We start from the raw sequence: 19302 nt of genomic DNA, 5'->3' as shown, positions 1-19302 counted from the left end.
AAATATTCAAACAAATTTATCTTAAAATTCATATGAACCAATTAATAAATAATGGATATAAAAAAATAATTCACAAAAGAGGAAGTTCAATTAATAACCATGATAGGAAAATATTCATTCTCTGGGGAAATTTTAAAATTAGCACTAGGAGGGTATATTTTTCACCTATTATTAAAAAATAATAAAATGGGCTGGGAATGTGGCTCAAGTGGAGCGCACTTGCCTGGCATGCATGCGGCCTGGGTTTGATCCTCAGCACCACATTACAAACAAAGATGTTGTGTCCGCTGAAAACTAAAAAAAATAAATATTAAAAATTCTCTCTCTCTCTCTCTCTCTCTCTCTCTCTAAAAAAAAATAATGATAATAAAATGACACAGGTGATTTACTGATTATGATAAGAATGTAAGCAAGTAAGCATTCTTATTCATTCCTGGTAATAATGTATATTAGACCTTTGGAGAAGCAATTTGGCAGAATATGTTGAAAGGCTTACAAACTACTATCCACCTTTATAATATGCTTTTGGAACTTATCTAAAAGAAACAAAAGTGGACAAAATTACCTATAATTATAAAGACATTATATATGGTAGTAAAATTTGTCAACAGCCTTGTCTAAAATAGGAGATGGGGCTGGGGCTGGGGTTCAGCAGTAGCACACTTGCCTGGTGTGTGTGAGGCACTGGGTTTGATTCTCAGCACTGCATATAAATAAATAAAATCAAGGTCTATCAACAACTAAAAATAAATAAAAAAATAAAATAGAAGAATGATTACATAAACCATGGCATAATCACTTAAAATATATACAGTAACTCAATAAATTATAGATTGTGGTTATAAAGATGATATAATAATCTAAAAGAGCTTTTAAGATGTTATGTGGAAAAAAATTAGGATATGAAATGGCATGTGTGTTGTGTTGCCACATCATAAAACAACCAAAAGAAACCCATCCATAAGTTGGAAAGGACTGGACAGAAATGAATCAGAATTCCTCAGTAGTTATTTGGTGGATGTGAATCTCTGGTTCATCTTCTACAAAGATGCTTCTCTTTTAGTTGTTTTTTCAGTAGTGCTGGGGATTGAACCCAGAGCCTTGCATTTGCTAGGCAAGTGCTGTACCACTGAGCCACATCCCTATTCTGTGGCTCATCTTCCAAACTCTTAATTTCAAAATTGTTTTTATTATGCCTATTTAGTTTTCATGATAGTATATAATAACTTTATAAAATTACATTTTGATAATTCACTCTTAAAATATAAGGATTGACAGGCTAAAACCTTTGTAAATATAAACCTTATGTTTTATGCCAGAAAATTTCCTACAGAGATTTAAGTTTAGTATTTGTAAAAGCAAGCAATACAATATGGAACTGTAATTTTTGTTTTTGAGCCTCTTTCTTTTTTTTTTTAACTGAATTGCTTTCCTCTGAGCACCACATATTTATTTCATGTTTCCATTTTTTTAATTAAGAAAGGCAAATTTTTTTCTTTCCTTAAAATTAGTATTACTAGATTTATGAGAACATATTTTCAACTGCAAGTTCCTTCCCTTGCTCCCTGCCACACATGTGCGTATTCATAGGAAGCCTTTGGATTTATTGTAAAGCTTTATTATCCCTAGAGTATCCTCATAGAGAAGTCCATGAAGTGCCTTGTACAAAGCACCTGACCTTTCCTGCATCAATTTCCTCCACTGTAAGGACAGGTGTGAATTATTTCCTGCCTCATTCACAGGGCTTTAGTCATGATCAGATGAAGGAACAGATATGAACGTACTTAAAAATAGGCTTCACATCCTTCCTCTCACGAGCCCATGTGCCTTCACCTCGTGGTCCCTTGATAGGCTGTGCCAGCCCGTGTCCTCAACAGACTGCACACTTACCTTGTAACAGGTATAGGTCCCACTGGAGATGCCCCAGTGAGTGAAACATCGCTCCTCCTTTGGAATGCTTGTGGATCTGTGGAGGAGACAGATGATAAGCATACTGCCATTGTGCCTGGTGGAGGTCCTGCCAGTGGAGCAGACAGACCCTAAGCTATCTAGAGGGTGGGGTATGCCACATGAATGTGGCATGTGGTAGAGCCTGGGGTATCCATTCTCTCAGGTTAGATTTGAAGCAGTGGACACTGACCAAAGGAGCCCACAGTGCTGTGGCTGTGGCTATGGGAGCCATGAGGCATGCTGACATGCATGGCTTGTTCTGTAGTTTGCAGGCATCTGCAAGGGCAGAGCCTGTATGGTGGGGGGCGGGGGCGGGGGTGGGGGGGTTCAGGACCAGACCCTCTGCCCTGATGATTGCTGTCACTTCCAGGCAGGATTTATACTCAGCAAAATGTTCCACTGTCTTTCAAAAATGGTTTGCAGGGCACAGAAGCATGATGATTCATGGACAAAATTAGCATAGAGAGAAGGTGGTTATTGGATATCCTGGCAGTGATAATAATATTGGGAATCCAACAAGTTAAACAAATTTGCTGAACAAAATTCAACATATAAATTTTGGGGCACATTTAGCCCATAACAAACTAATAAAAATTACACCAGAGAACACAAAATTCATAGAAAAAACAATGACATAAACTCAGCTTGATAAACTTAAGGCAAATTTATAAATAGAACAGTATTTGTAGGGCTTGGGGGAAAAACAAAATGGCATCAATAGAAAATGACAAAGAAATAAATATAAATATGATAGGAAAAAATATCTGTGGCTCCTACATTGATCCAGAGTAATGCAGCAGAGAAGCCCTTGATTCACGGCCTAACTTGTATGGACAAGATGTTTCATTTCCTCTACGTTCTCCAGGGGTTGGTAGGAGACCATATCCCTTGATTTATGAAAGGGCTTTGAGATGGAGGTATTTGAAGCTGTCCTTCCAGCACATTTTGGGTGTTAGTGGCCATCTGTGCACTGAAGAATTCTGCTGAGAGCTTGAGATGTAAAAATGGTGACATTCTCCGGCATGTTCCTGGGACGACCATGACTCTCCTCAGAGAGCAGAGACTAACTGGCATGTCTGTGTCCCCTGAGAACAGGACTAAAGGGAAAAGCCTCAAATTCAAATTTCAGGGATTCAGTTCAAATAAAAAAAAAATTATTTATTAGCTGTTCTCAGCGCACACAGTATGGGAAGAAACTTCTTTGATTCCTGGCGTTCTTGGGAGAGCCCTAAGAAGTTCCTCAGTGCCTTCTGCTATGGGGACAGGGCTCTACAAGAAATGTGCTTGTGACTTTGTTCCTTTCTCATCTCTGGACTCCATTCCTCCCAGAGCTCCTGCATCATGGCACTTACATATTGTGGCTACCCGAACCATCTTTTAAAAAAGTAATTTCAGGAGAATTTCAAGGCATTCAAATGTACACATTTAGGAAAGTCAGCAACAGCTGTGTTCTCCCATGGTGGGTGTGGCCTGGTCAGATGGGAGTGCTTGTCTTGCCAGCATGTGTGGCTTCCCTCCCTAGGCAGCACTTCATCCAGCACCCTCAGTTCACCTGTCTTCTGCTCAGGCTTACCTGCAGCTCTCCTAGCCACAGGTGCACAAGTAACCTCATCTCTGGGCTGTGGTCCCCGCTGAGGTGTTCCTAGCAGCCTGGTGCTTCACTGCACTGCCCCTCCTCTGCCTGGTGCTGTGGGCAGTGATTCCCTTGCAGCCCTGGGTGCTGTTCTCCAGCAACACCTGCCCTCTCAGCTGGATCTCGCCTCTTCCCAGCCTCCCACCTCTGCCTCCACTGCTTCCTCACTGACACTCCCTCATGCTGTGTCTAGGCTCCAAGTTTGGGCCCCTTCCCTGTTTTCTTTCCTCTGGGCACCTGTTGGAGATATTAATTGGTGAGAAATGAACTGTCACAGATAACTCACATAGTCAGTGTGTAAATGAAAGAATATTCACTTACTTTTAAAATATAAGGCTGTGACGGAAGTAACAAATTAGAACTCAAGGAAATTTGCTACTTTCCCAAATGTAGTCCAAGTAATAAATGATTCTTAGGGTTTTTAAATTGTATGTATCCTTCTTCTTTAATTGAATAAAATAAATTTCATTAATAATAACATAATTTTTCTTAATTTATGAAAATTTTTAGTATGTCATAAAAAGTAAATAAAGAACCCACAAATTTTGCATCACTTTTTAAATACTCCTCCCTTTTTTTCCCTTGCTATTTTCTTATATCAAATCCCAGGCAGTGTTGTCAGGTCAGTGTCACAGCCCGGCTGTTCTTCACAGCAGGGAGGGTCCTTAGATGTGGGTTTGCCTGTGGCTCTGGGCAGTGTCCATCAAGGAGATGGATATTCCTCCCGAAGATTTGTTTTGTCTTGCATTGTAAGGGAATTATAAAGGGAAGTTTAAAAAGTAATATAACCCTTTGCTTTCTCAGCTAAAAACAGTTTTATAAACCAAAATAAGTTGCTGAGATTTAACACATAGGTAATAACTAACACACTAGACCCCGCTTGATAGAAAAAAGTCAAACATGGCAAACCCCCAGGTCAATCACAGTTCATTATTAGCAGGCAGGTTTCACTAGCTGTAAGAAAACATTTCCCCTGCTGGCCCTTGAAGGCCCGCTCCCTCATCTCCAGCCCTGCTCTATTTCCAGGAGCCTGCAGGCTGGGAATCCTGTGGTATAGGTCATTACTCCCCTGGAAAGACTCAAAAGCTGGTGTTCAACAATAAAAGAGGAGGGTAATCTCTCTCATACAGACTCTTGAACTAGATTGTTTCCCTTAAAAAATAACCACAAAACCTCCATGTCTGTGCTGAAGATCCTTCTTGTACACCATCTGTGAGTAGGTTAGAGGACCTGTTGTATAGAACTGCTGGCTCATAGCTCAGGGAGCACAGTTTGCTAGTGAGATTAAACCAGTGCTGGGATGATCCTCCTTCCTCCCTCCCCACCAGATCTGTGCATGACTTTGTTGTAGCACGTGCATTGCAAAGGGAGAGGCCCAGGTTTATTTTAAGCCCCAAACTAAACATATATAGGATGGTTCTTGACAAAATAGGCAAGAAGTACATGAATCATCACAGTTAAGGAAGAGTGGAAGCTACTCAGGAAAGAAGTTGGGAGATGGCCTCCCACCCTTCCTGGCTTTCTTTATCCAACTATTATGCCATTTTGCTTCTTGATGCTTCTTTTTATGTGTGTATTCTGGAAATTTTGTTGAACTCTTTGTGGGAGTAAATGTTTCTTTAGCAGAAACAGATGTGGCTACTGGGTTTATACTCTGTCTCATTTTCTTTGTGAGTGTTGTTTTGATTACTGACAGTGACAACTAAGATGTTTGGAAGCGCAGTTGCTCTGTACTATCTTTGGACTCAGATCATTGTTGAATCACTGAAGATTCAGTATAGATGAATTAATTATAAAATACACTAAAAATATTTCCTGAAATTTACATTGAACAAATTAGATTCGGGGTGGAAGACGGGAGGAGATTATTCATATTCACTGGCTTTCTTTACATATACCTTCTTAAAGGTAGTTTCTTGCTTATTTAGTGTTAGATTTTCTTTTTAATTTTTTTTAGTTATAGATGGACATAATACCTTTATTTATTTTTATGTGGTGCTGAGGGTCAAACCCAATGCCTCACATACGTTAGGCAAGCACTCACCACTGAGCCACTACCCCAGTTCCATAGATTTTCTTTGTGTGTTTTTATTAGTACCACATCATGATGATGGCCTTGGTTTTGACTCAAAAAACCTTTCCTAAATGCCAATGTTTGGCCAGGTGGCTAAACTATAGACTGGGTCTTTTTAGGATTCCCTCTGGTGTTCCTGTGGAATTGCAGTGACTGTCCTTTCTCTCCTCTGTCCTCAGCAGCCCATGTAGCATCGCTGCCCTCAGCACAGAGTGCATACTGTGGCATGCTGGGAGGAAGCAAGGTGTGTGCTCTACTCAGGCCCCTCAGAGCCCTCTTTCCAACTGCACCTGACCTCACAAGAACTGCAGGATCTGCATACAAATGGCTTGATTCACACCCTCTTTCCCCTCCTGCCCTCCTCCATAAATTAATAGCTTGAACAAACACTGGCATCACTCTGACATCACTTCTAACATCTCAAGGCTATGTCCCTAGAATGATGACACCAGCCCCTTTCAGTTCCTGCCTGGGAAAACTCAAGGCTGCCAAGAAAACTGACTCTCCCAGCCATCACCTGAAGATTGGGCCCCATCTCCTGTCACTGTGGGAGGGCAGGGGCCTAATTATGATAAGCCCTGGTTAGCAGACCTCGGAGTTCGAATCACATTGACAAACCCCTTCCCACTTTTGTTCATTTCTGCTCTCTTCAGGCCCTTGACACGTCCCCTCACTCCTTCATTCCAGTCAACTCTGCACAGAGGGAAGTAAAATTAAGCTCATGTTGAACTCTTGTCCCTGCCACAGCAGTTATCGCCCATTAAAACCTGTTCTGCCTGGTGTGACCTGTGTCAGGCCTCGTTTGTTGGCACCCATCACGAGTGCTACAGGGTCTGCTCCCACCATTGTGCCAACGGCCATGGCTTATATCCCTGGAAGTCCACCCAGCCCTTGGGTGAAGACCCTTATTAGTAGCCACGGGAAAAAGTTACTTTCATCATATTTAGAAACATTTAGACGTATTTTAAGGAGTTGTAGCATTTGAAATAGGAAGGGTTTGAGAGTTCATATGTTGTAGCTTTGTGGCAGATAGGAGATCAGCACTCAGGCAAAATGGGCACTGTTACTAGGTAAGTAGGTGTCACCCTGGGACTAGCCCCACTGCCCTGCCCCCACCCTCAGTCATTGGTGTGGGAAAGATAGAGCATTTCCATGTTCCAGAAAACACATGATGGAAAGGCCCTTTCCGCTGTCCCTCAGCAGCCAGTGCACTTCCTGAGGCATGTGCTTCTAGTGGTATTTGTCCTGAAGATGTTCTCACTGAGGCCACTTTTTATCACCCCCATGGTCAGACTGCTCCTTTTCAGAAACCTCAGAAATTGCCACATGTTTTCAAGGTTGGATAAACTTTACAATGGAATTTGAAGATTTGGGGAGAAAATATTCTAGTAACAGGAATTATTTAATAAAATTAAATTTGAGGCCTGAGGCAGATAGCATATCTCCTCTGAAAATCTTCAAACATGGGATAGTCTCTCGTCTTTATGCATTAGTTTTCAAGTGGTCTTTTCTGCAGAAAAGAGGTGAGATGACTTTAAAATTACATGTTTAGCCCAAAGATACACATTTAGAAGTGAGTATTACAGTCAACTGTGAAATAACATTTCATATCTCTTGGGCGGGGGAAAGGAAATATTTTTTTGAGTGAGCAATTCTGTCATTTTCAGCTGTCTGATTTCAATAACTGTTTATTTCATTGCAAAAATGTCAGACCTGGCCTTGAAGCACCTCTGAAGGCAAGTGTTCTGAAACTCAAAATGGAGATCTTTAGAACAAAGGAAGAAAGAAAGAGCAGGAAAAAAAAACAGCCATCCTCTGACAGCATTTAGACACAGACTCCTTTTAGAGGGAGGGAGGGTTGCTGTGGCTGTCCTCTCAGTCCTGCATCCTCGTAGCCAGTTCAGCTGTCTTCTACCAGCAGAGTTAAGGTTTCTAGTAGGAATTTGTCATGCCTCCTTCAGGAACTAGATCCAGTGTTGGTACTCACACTCCATTACGAAAGAACTAAACATTTATGGTACTTTACCTTTTGAAGTTGAAATTTCTCAATGTAGTTTTATTCAAGAATTTAGATGAGTACCATATCAAAGATAACAGTGCTGGAGAGATGTCACTGCTTCCCAGACACATCTTCCGAATGATTTGGCATTCTCTCCCTACCCGCCTTTGGTTCATGACTTGGTTCATTTTAAACTACTGGTAATAATTGTGTTTGTTTAAAAATAATCACACCTAAAAATAGCTTAAAATGGATTATTACATTGAAAGGAAAAGATTATATATGCATACCATAATTGCATTGCTCTTAAAAATTTCCTTGCTGGAAAATAAAATAAACCCAAAGAGACAGCCATTGAAGTGGTATGGCCTGACCCACACATCTCTGCCAACTTATGTGGTCTCGGGGTACACATCACAGAAGGAACATTGTACCTGCCCTGTGGAGCCTACAAGCCATAAAAGGAAACAGCATGAAAATAGAGGACATAGATTTACATAATTCATCATCGATAGTGTTTCAGGAACCAGTTTCATAGGAAGATTTGAACATTGGTTTCTAGTTTTCAGAAGAAAGGGAAAGTTTTCATTTGTAAGAAATGTTGGGCAGGAAATCAATTTTAGTCATTGAGCATCTAGTCAGGACAGCAGCATGTGACAAGCCAGGAGTATAGACCTGCCATCAAAAAGCTTGTGGTTTACAGGGAAACAGGCACACAATATCAGAGCCAGGTTCAGAGTGTTGGGGAACCATGGTTCGTGGGAGATTAATTCTGTCTGATGGGTCTCTAGAGCCCTTCACCTGAGCTCTCCGAGTACTTGTTAGATACTAGACATTACCTGGGACACTGGAGATGAAACACAAGCCACACTTTTAACTGGAAGGGAGCTGGTTGTGTGCTTGCTTGAGATAAAGATACTAACACACTTCATTTTGAATATGTTGACTTCAGTGGGCCTTGGGCATATCCAGGGGAAAATGATCCCGAGGCATCTCTTTGTATAAGTCTGGGACTCGGGGAAAAGCTTGGCAGGGTGTCAGCTGTGAATGGAGTCTGTGGTACTGTGGGTCTGGTTGTGCTCTCTTAAGAGAGAGGAGAACTTAGGACCATCCCTGAGGAGTATTAAAGGATTACCTGAAGGGTGGGTTGTACCTTGTAAGGGACCCCCAGCTCCAGCCTATCTCAAGCTGGCTCATTGCCCAGGATTAGGGAGCAGAAGCAGCAGAGATTGATGCCTTTGCCATGTGTGTATTCATTATTCTTAGACTCTCTGTCTGGTTCTCATGAAGTTCTTTGCTTGCATAAGCTTTATCTCATTGGAGGTTTTTAGGCATGGAAACAACTTATAATGAAGAGGAGATTTTTTTAAAATCTGATTTCATGTTTTACCAGTGTTTGTCACATATCTGTGATGAACTTGTTCCAAAACAGAGTAGCTTCCTCCATCACTGCTGACAACCAGACTATAAGTGCTTCTTTTTCCATTTTTCTCCCATTTTAATCACAGACTGTCTTTCTATGGGAGCCATAGTTGGTATGGATTAATGGTGGGGGATCTAGAGACTGTTTTTTTGTTGTGTTTTGCTTTAGTGTGATGCTGAATTCAGGAATGATGTGTCTGTTTTTCTATCTGGTATCTGTTCCTTTTTCTCTAAAATGGAAAAAAAAAATCTGAGCATTACTCAGAACAGAGACATACCCACCCTTCATTCACACACACTTTACCGCACATCATGCACAATGAGAGGTTCCGGGAGACACTGATGAGCAGCGCTCACGGGGTTCAGGTCTCAACTTGGACCACTGTAACAAGATGCCACAGACCTGGTGGCTGAAACAACTGAGGGTGGCCTCACAGTTCTGAGGTTTGAAGGTTGAAAATGCCAGCCATTGCAGGTGAGGGCTCCATTCCTGCTCACAGATAGTTGCCCTTTCCCTGTGTCCTCACCCGGCCTTCCCTCAGTGGTTGATGGTGGAGAGAGAAGCCACGCAAGCTCAGATCTCTTATCACAAAGGCCCCACTCTCAAGGCCTCATCTACATCTAATCATTTTCCCAAAGCCCTGCCTCCAAATACCATCAACATATAAATTTGGTTGGCGGAAGGTACACAACATTCAGTCCATCCTCTTAGGAGCTTATACTCTGGTATGGAGTCGGAAGGAAACCAAATACCATAAAGTAAAGACAGGAGAACAATAGCAAATGTTCCAAAGGGAAGACTCGGGGGTGTTAGGAGGACCTATAGCAGGGAGGGCTCTAGGAAGTTGTTGGAATTGGTAAATATAAGTCCTAACTACTTTTGAAGAATAATTGTTTGCTGGCATCTGCTAATGAATTATTTTCATCAATAGAGTCTTATATGATAAAACAATCCTTTCACCTACTATGAAGGTTCATAGGTACCTTTTCAAAATAGTGAATAGGCCTGGGGATGTAACTCAGTGGTAGGGTGCTTGCCTGGCATGCAGAGGCCCTGGGTTCCACCCCCCAACACTCACACCCATAGTGAAGAAATGAGAATGTAGACTAGCCTGTTCCATGCACATCACCCATAGCACTAGTGGCACATTGGGATTCCCACACCTCTTTCACCTGTAAAACATGTAAATTGTACATCTCAGGTAAAGTTTTGAGAAAACACATTCTCTGTTTATTGTTGTTGAAAACTGCTGGACAGGCACATTAAACATCTGCCCTGGGCTGGGGTTATGGCTCAGCCGTAGAGCGTTCACCTTGCATGTGCAAGGCCCTGGGTTCGATCCTCAGCACCACATAAAAATAAAAATTAAAAAAAAGGTCTGCCTTCCAGAGCTGAATTCAGCAGGTCTATGAGCCCTGAGGTCTCCATCCCTGAGACTGTGTTGGATGAGAGCTTTGTAGATATGCCATGCCATTGAATACTTATTATTCTATTGACAGCTAGAACTCCAGCTCTTTCTAAAATGAATTTCACAGTGTTTCAAAGCAGTTTCATCTGCTTTTCCTTTATGAAGTATACACTAATGAACTCATCATTGCTCTGGGAGAAATTATTTTAACCTTATTTTAGTGTTCATTCATTAAAATATAGATATTGATTAATAGAATATTTGATAAATAGTTGGTTTCTTCTAAAACAACTCTAAACAGCTCTGTAATTCTGTGAACTTAATATTGCTTAAGCGCCCCATGTTTTCCCTGGCAGTTAGTCTATCTCAGTCATCAGCAGAATTGCCTTCCATTGTCACTGACTGTAATTCATTCATTTCACACAAAAAAATGGTTATGAGTGCCCACTGGGCACCCAAACTGCCAGGTGCCAAGATCCAGCTGTGCCATCTGCTGTAAGGAGGTTATGTCAGAAGCCCAAGACCAAAGAGAAGCAAGGACAAAGAGGCCTCGAGTAACTTTCTCTGGGTGTAAGTGCTAGCCTTTCTAGTCAGGCAGCCAGCCTGGCCTGATCACTTCGTGGTATGGTCAGCCTATTTGACTTCTCCCAAGTTGTTTGAGTCTATAAAATGATTTGAGTCTATAAGTGATTTGTGTGGTATATATTTTCTCTTTGGCCAACAAATTTAAACATTTTCTTCTAAAGTTAAGAGAATTATAATAAATCTCTTTTTTATTTTTATTTTCCAGAAAAGTAAATTAATATTGTCTTTTCTTAACCCTTCTTCAATGAAAAAACACAAAACAGAAATAAATTTTGCTGGTGTCATTTGGAAATGTCCATACAACTTAAGGTGTTCATTTTGCTGTTAGTTCATTTTTCAATATTGGAGGTCTAGAATTCTTGCAATAATGGCCAGCTGAGTGTTTGCTATTTAATATTTTAAGTCACTCTCAGTTACTTCACTGTTTTTTTTTTAGTCTAAATATATTTTGTCCTAAAACCAGTTGATACAAACAAGGTTTGCCAGAAACCACAGCACTTTGTCCTACTCAGTCGAGGCTTCTGGTCCTTGGTTGCAGGTGCTGTTTGGCACGGCCGACAGGCAGATAATTGTCATGGACTGCCACTGCAGGATGCTGGCCCACGTCCTCCTGCATGAGTCTGACGGCATCCTCAGCATGTTCTGGAACTACCCCATCTTCCTGGTGGAAGACAGCAGCGAGAGTGATACCGACTCAGACGACTACTCCCCTCCCCAAGGTAGCCAGCTCGCTGGCCCTCTCTTTCTTACTCATTTAACAGACCGGAGCACCATAAGGAGAAAGAATTGATTTGGAAAAGAAAGGGTGAAGGTTTGCCATTGCGGCTCTCTAACTTACTGGGAAGGGTTCTTGAACTGAAATGCAAGGCACAACTGGCTTGATCTCCCCTCTTGGTGTGAATGCTTCCTCTCTGCTGTCCCTTTTCTCAGGATCAGGGTGAAATTGATTATGCCCCATGGGATTAGGTTTTCTTAGATGTAAAGAATAAAGATGGCTCTTCCTGTGTCCCTGGGGTGCTGTGGGGTTTTGCTGCTGAGCAGGAATAAAGAGCTTTAAGATGGAGAGTTCTGTGCAGTTAAGTAGCTTCATGTGTGGCATGGACAGATCCCTCAGGGTTCTGAAGCCTGTAGCTTTACTGCATGAGAAGAGAATCAGTTTTGCCACAGTGAAGGCCAGGGTCTGGGCCATATTTCATGCCTGTGTTTTCTCCTGATTCAGGCAGAAGCTAAACCCCTTCTCAGGTCACATGATCCCCCCCCAACCCTTCGTGACCTCACTGTGATACCAGACACTCTTGGTGGGAATTGCTTTAGGCAACTCCAGCCTCTTCTGCTCAAGCAGTGTGTTTCATCTCTCCTCCCCTTAGAAGACCAAAAAAAGTAGAAGGAACCCTCTGGTGTGGTTCTGCCCTTCACCAGAGTCAGTATGCAGCACTGGCCTATATCCTTTACCAGAGTCCCATACTCTGCACCCACCAATTTTTTTTTTAAGAAAAATATATTATGACACAGTGGAAGGGATTGGCCCCTTAATTAGAAATGGTCACACTGTTGCAGGCTGTTGTCCTGGACAGTTTCTGACGTCTCCTGCCACTTCAGGCCTGTCATCCCAGGAGGAACTGGTCCAGAAAAAATTGGAAGTCACCCCCATCAGCCTCTGTCTCCACTGGTACTTCTCCCTCTTGTCACAGAGACAGAAATAATATGGTATGCTTCCCAGCAACTTGCATGTTGTGTGAAGGATGATTTCCCACGTGAAAAGCATTAAGATTGGCTGTAGGGTTTCCAGATCACTGGGTCTTGAGAGGGAGAGATTTCCTAGTACCTATACATCCACTTGGATGGTGACTTTCCTTTTCCAAATAGACAACAGCGTCAGGTGAATCATTGGTCATATTTCTACAGTCTCTGAGCAAGAAAGTCAAAATATGGACTTAGCTCAGAACTCCTTTCTAGTAGGGTGAATTTAGATTCACTCAAACCATTTTATTACTGGAAGAAATGGGATCCAGAGACCAGATTTACAAAGAAAGTCCAGAGTCAGCCCAAGACATTAGTCAGTCCATGGTGCTCCTCTAGCCAGTTACCCTTCTCAGAAGCAGGGAGCACTTTAGGGGATGACAGGTATTTGCATTTCAGATGTAACAATATTCTTGGTGGCTTAGAGAATTGGAGTGCAGAGGTAGGTATAGTGCAGTGTCTTAGCATGAAGACATTAAGTCAGGTGAATATCAGGCAGGCCACCCTGGATGGCTGCTGGAGTTGAGCTCATGTGACCATGATACTTTCTGAAAGAGCCCTGCCTCATCCAGGTATGTAGAGGGACTTTCACTTTCTCAAATAGCATGTGGAAGACCCAGTCCATAGCCCCTCACATACAAGCACTCCTGGAATGTGCAAAGCAGGATTTTCTTTATGGTGCCCAGGTGCTGCGTATATAGCACATCCAACTTCAGCCTTCTTTCCAGATTTTCAGTCTCTTATGGGAAAAACTTAAGCGGGAAAGAACTGATTGTGACTACTGTGGTTGCTTATTGCCTTCAACATTCAATGAAAGAGCATTTAGTATTGAAAAGAGCTTTTTTTGATACTTTGGACCCAAATTAAGAAAATGTTTTTATTCTCCTTCCCACTATTCTTATATGTTGTATAGCATTAAAATAATTTGCATTTATTAATTTGCATGACACATTAATATACAAGTTAATAAACTTCACACATATTTTCACTACCTTGAAGTTGCCTTGGATTGCATATTCCATGTCCTTCTCCTCATTCTGAGGTCTTCTGCTAGTGCTCTACTGATGACTTGTGTGGCTCCTGAATGGTGCAGTGACTGCCTCATTTGGTGACATCCCAGTCCAGAGTGAGAGCTGCATCACTGGGCAGTTTTTAGGGCACCACTCAAGAGCACAGCCTTGTTGCCTGCTTCTCACTTGGTACTTGTGTTTCCACAGATGATCCTGCAGCGTACCCCATCCCAGTGCAGAACATCAAGCTTCTGCTCACTGTCAGCTTCACCTCGGGAGACATCAGCTTAATGAACAACTACGATGACTTGTCTCCCACTGTCATCCGCTCAGGGCTGAAAGGTACAAAACGCTGCCATGCCCCATCCCCGCAGCCCTGTGCTCGAATGCCTTCTGGGCTGGTGTCACACACGTGGTACTTATTGATTCCTGTCCTCTGCAGTGACTTCTTCTGGGCTTAATGAAGTCTGTTAACACAGGTCACTCCCCTAGCTCCTCTGCTTACCTGACAACTCCATAGCTGATCTTATCTTGAAGAGGGATTCCCATCAGTCTTTGTCCTACCCTACTCCTTTCCTCACTCTGACAAGAATGACCCTCCCAGGTGTATGTGTGTTTGCATCTGGTTCACACTGTCTGCACAGTAAACGGATACTAGCACCTGCCATTCCTGAGGCAGCAGATGGTGTACAGTCATCATTTACACAGAAGCTCTGTAATTTTAAGAATTTGACAGGCTTATTAAGGTACCAATCATTGTGCAGTAATGCTACCTTGAAAGACTTGTGGAGGTTCTGCAACGGCCAGATGGAGGCGTGGATGTGAAGGGCAGGCATCAAGCACTGCTGCCTTCTGGATAGAAAATCAGTGGCCATAGGCATTGGAAATGCTCTAAATTTTTCAATTCAAGAATATTAACTGATGTTGTGGCCCTGGTGAATTCTTTGGAAAAACAGTCTGTTTCTTGAGGATTGAATGGTGCAGTGTAGAAAGATTTAAAAATTCAATTCCTGGCTGGACGTGGTGATGCATACTTGTGGGAGCCTGAAGCAGGAGGATTTCAAGTTCAAAGCCAGCCTCAGCAACAACAAGGCCCTAAGCAACTCAGTGAGACCCTGTCTCTAAATAAAATACAAAATAGGGCTGGGGATGTGGCTCAGTTGCTGAATGCCCCTGAGTTCAATCCCCAGTACCCTCCCCCACTAAAAAAAAAAGAAAGAAAGAAAGAAAGAAATTCCTGGATTGCCTCTGGCTAATATTTTCAAAGGACCTACTGTAACCTGAAAAGGGAGGTGAGAAGCCAGCCAGGAACTTGACTGCAACCTAGTTAACTGCCAAAATTCAAAATTGGATGTCAGTCTAGAGAGTTACTGTCCTGTACTGCTGCTGCTGCTTGTGTGAATTCTTCAGGAATCAGGTCTATATATGTCACTGATGGTTGACCGAAATATATCATACATCTCTAATACCCCCAAGCCTTACTTAATTCTAATTTAAAAATATAGAATATTTTTAGAAGCAGGTTATACTCCTTCTTAGGTATCCCCTTCTGCTGTTTCAGAACTAGATTTATAAGGAATTATTTAGCCTATAAAGTCCTGTGCAGCATGAAGTATGGAGAAGCCCTCCTTCATACCACACAGATAGGCCTCATTATGAGCTAAGTAAATATTTTCATGCTGATGATGAACTTAAATTCCTTTGCTTTTCTGTAAATTGTTTTTTGAATGTTCTGTCTTTCATGGATCTAAATAATACGTTTGGTCATCATAAGCTCCCCCATATAGTTAGTAATCTAATCTCCATTTTTCTTCACAAATTACATTTTTTTTTTATTTTCCCTCCTTTCCCCTCACTTCCTCTTGTATGTAATTTTGTATACCCCTGAGGGTCTCCTTCCATTTACATGCAATTTCCCTTCTCTCTCCCTTTCCCTCCCACCTCTCATCCCTGTTTAATGTTAATCTTCTTCTCATGCTCTTCTTCCCTACTCTGTTCTTAGTTACTCTCCTTATATCAAAGAAGACATTTGGCATTTGTTTTTAAGGGATTGGCTAGCTTCACTTAGCATAATCTGCTCTAATGCCATCCATTTCCCTCCAAATTCTATGATTTTGTCATTTCTTAATGCAGAGTAATACTCCATTGTGTATAAATGCCACATTTTTTTTATCCATTCGTCTATTGAAGGGCATCTAGGTTGGTTCCACAGTCTTGCTATTGTGAATTGTGCTGCTATGAACATGGATGTAGCAGTGTCCCTATAGTGTGCTCTTTTTAGGTCTTTAGGGAATAGACTGAGTAGTGGAATAGCTGGATCAAATGGTGGTTCCATTCCGAGCTTTCCAAGAAATCTCCATACTGCTTTCCAAATTGGCCGCACCAATTTGCAGTCCCACCAGCAATGTACAAGAGTACCCTTTTCCCCACATCCTCGCCAGCACTTGTTGCTGTTTGACTTCCTAATGGCTGCCAATCTTACTGGAGTGAGATGGTATCTTAGGGTGGTTTTGATTTGCATTTCTCTGACTGCTAGAGATGGTGAGCATTTTTTCATATACTTATTGATTGATTGTATGTCCTCCTCTGAGAAATTTCTGTTCAGGTCCTTGGCCCATTTGTTGATTGGGTTATTCGTTATCTCATTGTCTAATTTTTTTAGTTCTTTGTATATTCTGGATATTAGGGCTCTGTCTGAAGTGTGAGGAGTAAAGATTTGTTCCCAGGACGTAGGCTCCCTATTTACCTCTCTTATTGTTTCTTTTGCTGAGAAAAAACTTTTTAGTTTGAGTAAGTCCCATTTGTTGATTCTAGTTATTAACTGTTGTGCTATGGGTGTCCTATTGAGGAATTTGGAGCCCGACCCCACAGTATGTAGATCATAGCCAACTTTTTCTTCTGTCAGACGCCATGTCTCTGATTTGATATCAAGTTCCTTGATCCACTTTGAGTTAACTTTTGTGCATGGCGAGAGAAAGGGATTCAGTTTCATTTTGTTGCATATGGATTTCCAGTTTTCCCAACACCATTTGTTGAAGATGCTATCCTTCTTCCATTGCATGCTTTTAGCCCCTTTATCAAATATAAGATAGTTGTAGTTTTGTGGATTGGTTTCTGTGTCCTCTATTCTGTACCATTGGTCCACCCGCCTGTTTTGGTACCAGTACCATGCTGTTTTTGTTACTATTGCTCTGTAGTATAGTTTGAAGTCTGGTATAGCTATACCGCCTGATTCACATTTCCTGCTTAGAATTGTTTTTGCTATTCTGGGTCTTTTATTTTTCCATATGAATTTCATGATTGCTTTCTCTATTTCTACAAGAAATGCCGTTGGGATTTTGATTGGCATTGCATTAAACCTATAGAGAACTTTTGGTAATATCGCCATTTTGATGATGTTACTTCTACCTATCCATGAACAGGGTATATTTTTCCATCTTCTAAGATCTTCTTCTATTTCTCTCTTTAGGGTTCTGTAGTTTTCATTGTATAAGTCTTTCACCTCTTTTGTTAGGTTGATTCCCAAGTATTTTATTTTCTTTGAGGATATTGTGAATGGGGTGGTTGTCCTCATTTCCATTTCAGAGGATTTGTTGCTGATATACAGGAATGCCTTTGATTTATGCGTGTTGATTTTATAGCCTGCCACTTTGCTGAATTCATTTATTAGCTCTAATAGTTTCTTTGTAGACCCTTTTGGGTCTGCTAGGTATAGAATCATGTCATCTGCAAATAGTGATAATTTGGCTTCTTCTTTTCCTATTTTTATGCCTTTAATTTCTTTCGTCTGTCTAATTGCTCTGGCCAGTGATTCGAGAACTATGTTGAACAGAAGTGGTGAGAGAGGGCATCCCTGTCTTGTTCCAGATTTTAGAGGGAATGCCTTCAGTTTTTCTCCATTCAGAATGATGCTAGCCTGAGGCTTAGCATAGATTGCTTTTACAATGTTGAGGTATGTTCCTGTTATCCCTAGTTTTTCTAGAGTTTTGAACATAAAGGGATGCTGTACTTTGTCGAATGCTTTTTCCGCATCTATCGAGATGACCATATGGTTCTTATTTTTAAGCCTGTTGATGTGGTGAATAACATTTATTGATTTCCGTATATTGAACCAACCTTGCATCCCAGGGATAAATCCTACCTGATCATGGTGCACAATTTTTTTGATATGTTTTTGTATCCGGTTCGCCAGAAGTTTATTGAGGATTTTTGCATCTAGGTTCATTAGAGATATTGGTCTGTAGTTTTCTTTCTTTGAAGTGTCTTTGTCTGGTTTAGGAATCAGGGTGATGTTGGCCTCATAGAATGAATTTGGAAGTTCTCCCTCTTTTTCTATTTCCTGAAATAGCTTGAAAAGTATTGGTATTAGTTCCTCTTTAAAGGTTTTGAAAAACTCTGCTGTATACCCATCCGGTCCTGGGCTTTTCTTAGTTGGTAGTCTTTTGATGGTATCTTCTATTTCCTCAGTTGATATTGGTCTGTTTAGGTTGTCAATATCCTCCTGACTCAATCTGGGCAAATCATATGACTTAAGAAATTTATCGATGCCTTCACTATCTTCTATTTTATTGGAGTATAAGTATTCAAAATAATTTCTGATAATCTTCTGTATTTCTGAAGTGTCTGTTGTGATATTGCCTTTTTCATCCCGTATGCTGGTAATTTGAGTTCTCTCTCTTCTTCTCTTTGTTAGCGTGGCTAAGGGTCTGTCGATTTTATTTATTTTTTCAAAGAACCAACTTTTAGTTTTGTCAATTTTTTCAATTGTTTCTTTCGTTTCGATTTCATTAATTTCAGCTCTGATTTTAATTATTTCTTGTCTTCTACTTCTTTTGCTGTTGTTTTGCTCTTCTTTTTCTAGGATTTTGAGTTGAAGTATTAGATCATTTATTTGTTGGTTTTTTCTTTTTTTAAGGAATGAACTCCAAGCAATAAATTTTCCTCTTAGAACTGCTTTCAATGTGTCCCATAGATTCCGATATGTTGTGTCTGTGTTTTCATTTATCTCTAAGAATTTTTTAATTTCCTCCTTGATGTCTTCTATAACCCATTGATCATTCAGTAACCTATTGTTCATTCTCCAAGTGATGCATGATTTTTCCTTACTTCTTTTATCGTTGATTTTCAATTTCATTCCATTATGATCAGATAATATGCATGGTATTATCTCTACTCCTTTATATTGTCTAAGAGTTGCCCTGTGACATAATATATGATCTATTTTTGAGAAGGATCCATGTGCTGCTGAGAAAAAAGTGTAACTGCTTGATGTTGGGTGGTATATTCTATATATGTCAATTAAGTCTAGGTTATTAATTGTGTTATTGAGCTCTATAGTTTCCTTATTCGACTTTTGTTTGGAAGATCTGTCCAGTGGTGAGAGAGGTGTGTTGAAGTCTCCCATGATTATTGTATGGTGGTCTATTAGACTCTTGAACTTGAGAAGAGTTTGTTTGATGAACATAGCTGCACCATTGTTT

At 41.0% G+C, this 19302-nt stretch overlaps 1 pseudogene; it reads left to right on the top strand.

The window, feature by feature from the left end:
- LOC143637773 (tubby-related protein 4-like) overlaps positions 1 to 19302 on the top strand; it is a 55916-nt pseudogene that overhangs the window by 13206 nt on the left and 23408 nt on the right.

This window comes from Callospermophilus lateralis, unplaced genomic scaffold (genome assembly GCF_048772815.1).
Source record: "Callospermophilus lateralis isolate mCalLat2 unplaced genomic scaffold, mCalLat2.hap1 Scaffold_120, whole genome shotgun sequence".
NCBI lineage: Eukaryota > Metazoa > Chordata > Mammalia > Rodentia > Sciuridae > Callospermophilus > Callospermophilus lateralis.
This window is presented reverse-complemented; position numbering and strand designations above follow the sequence as displayed.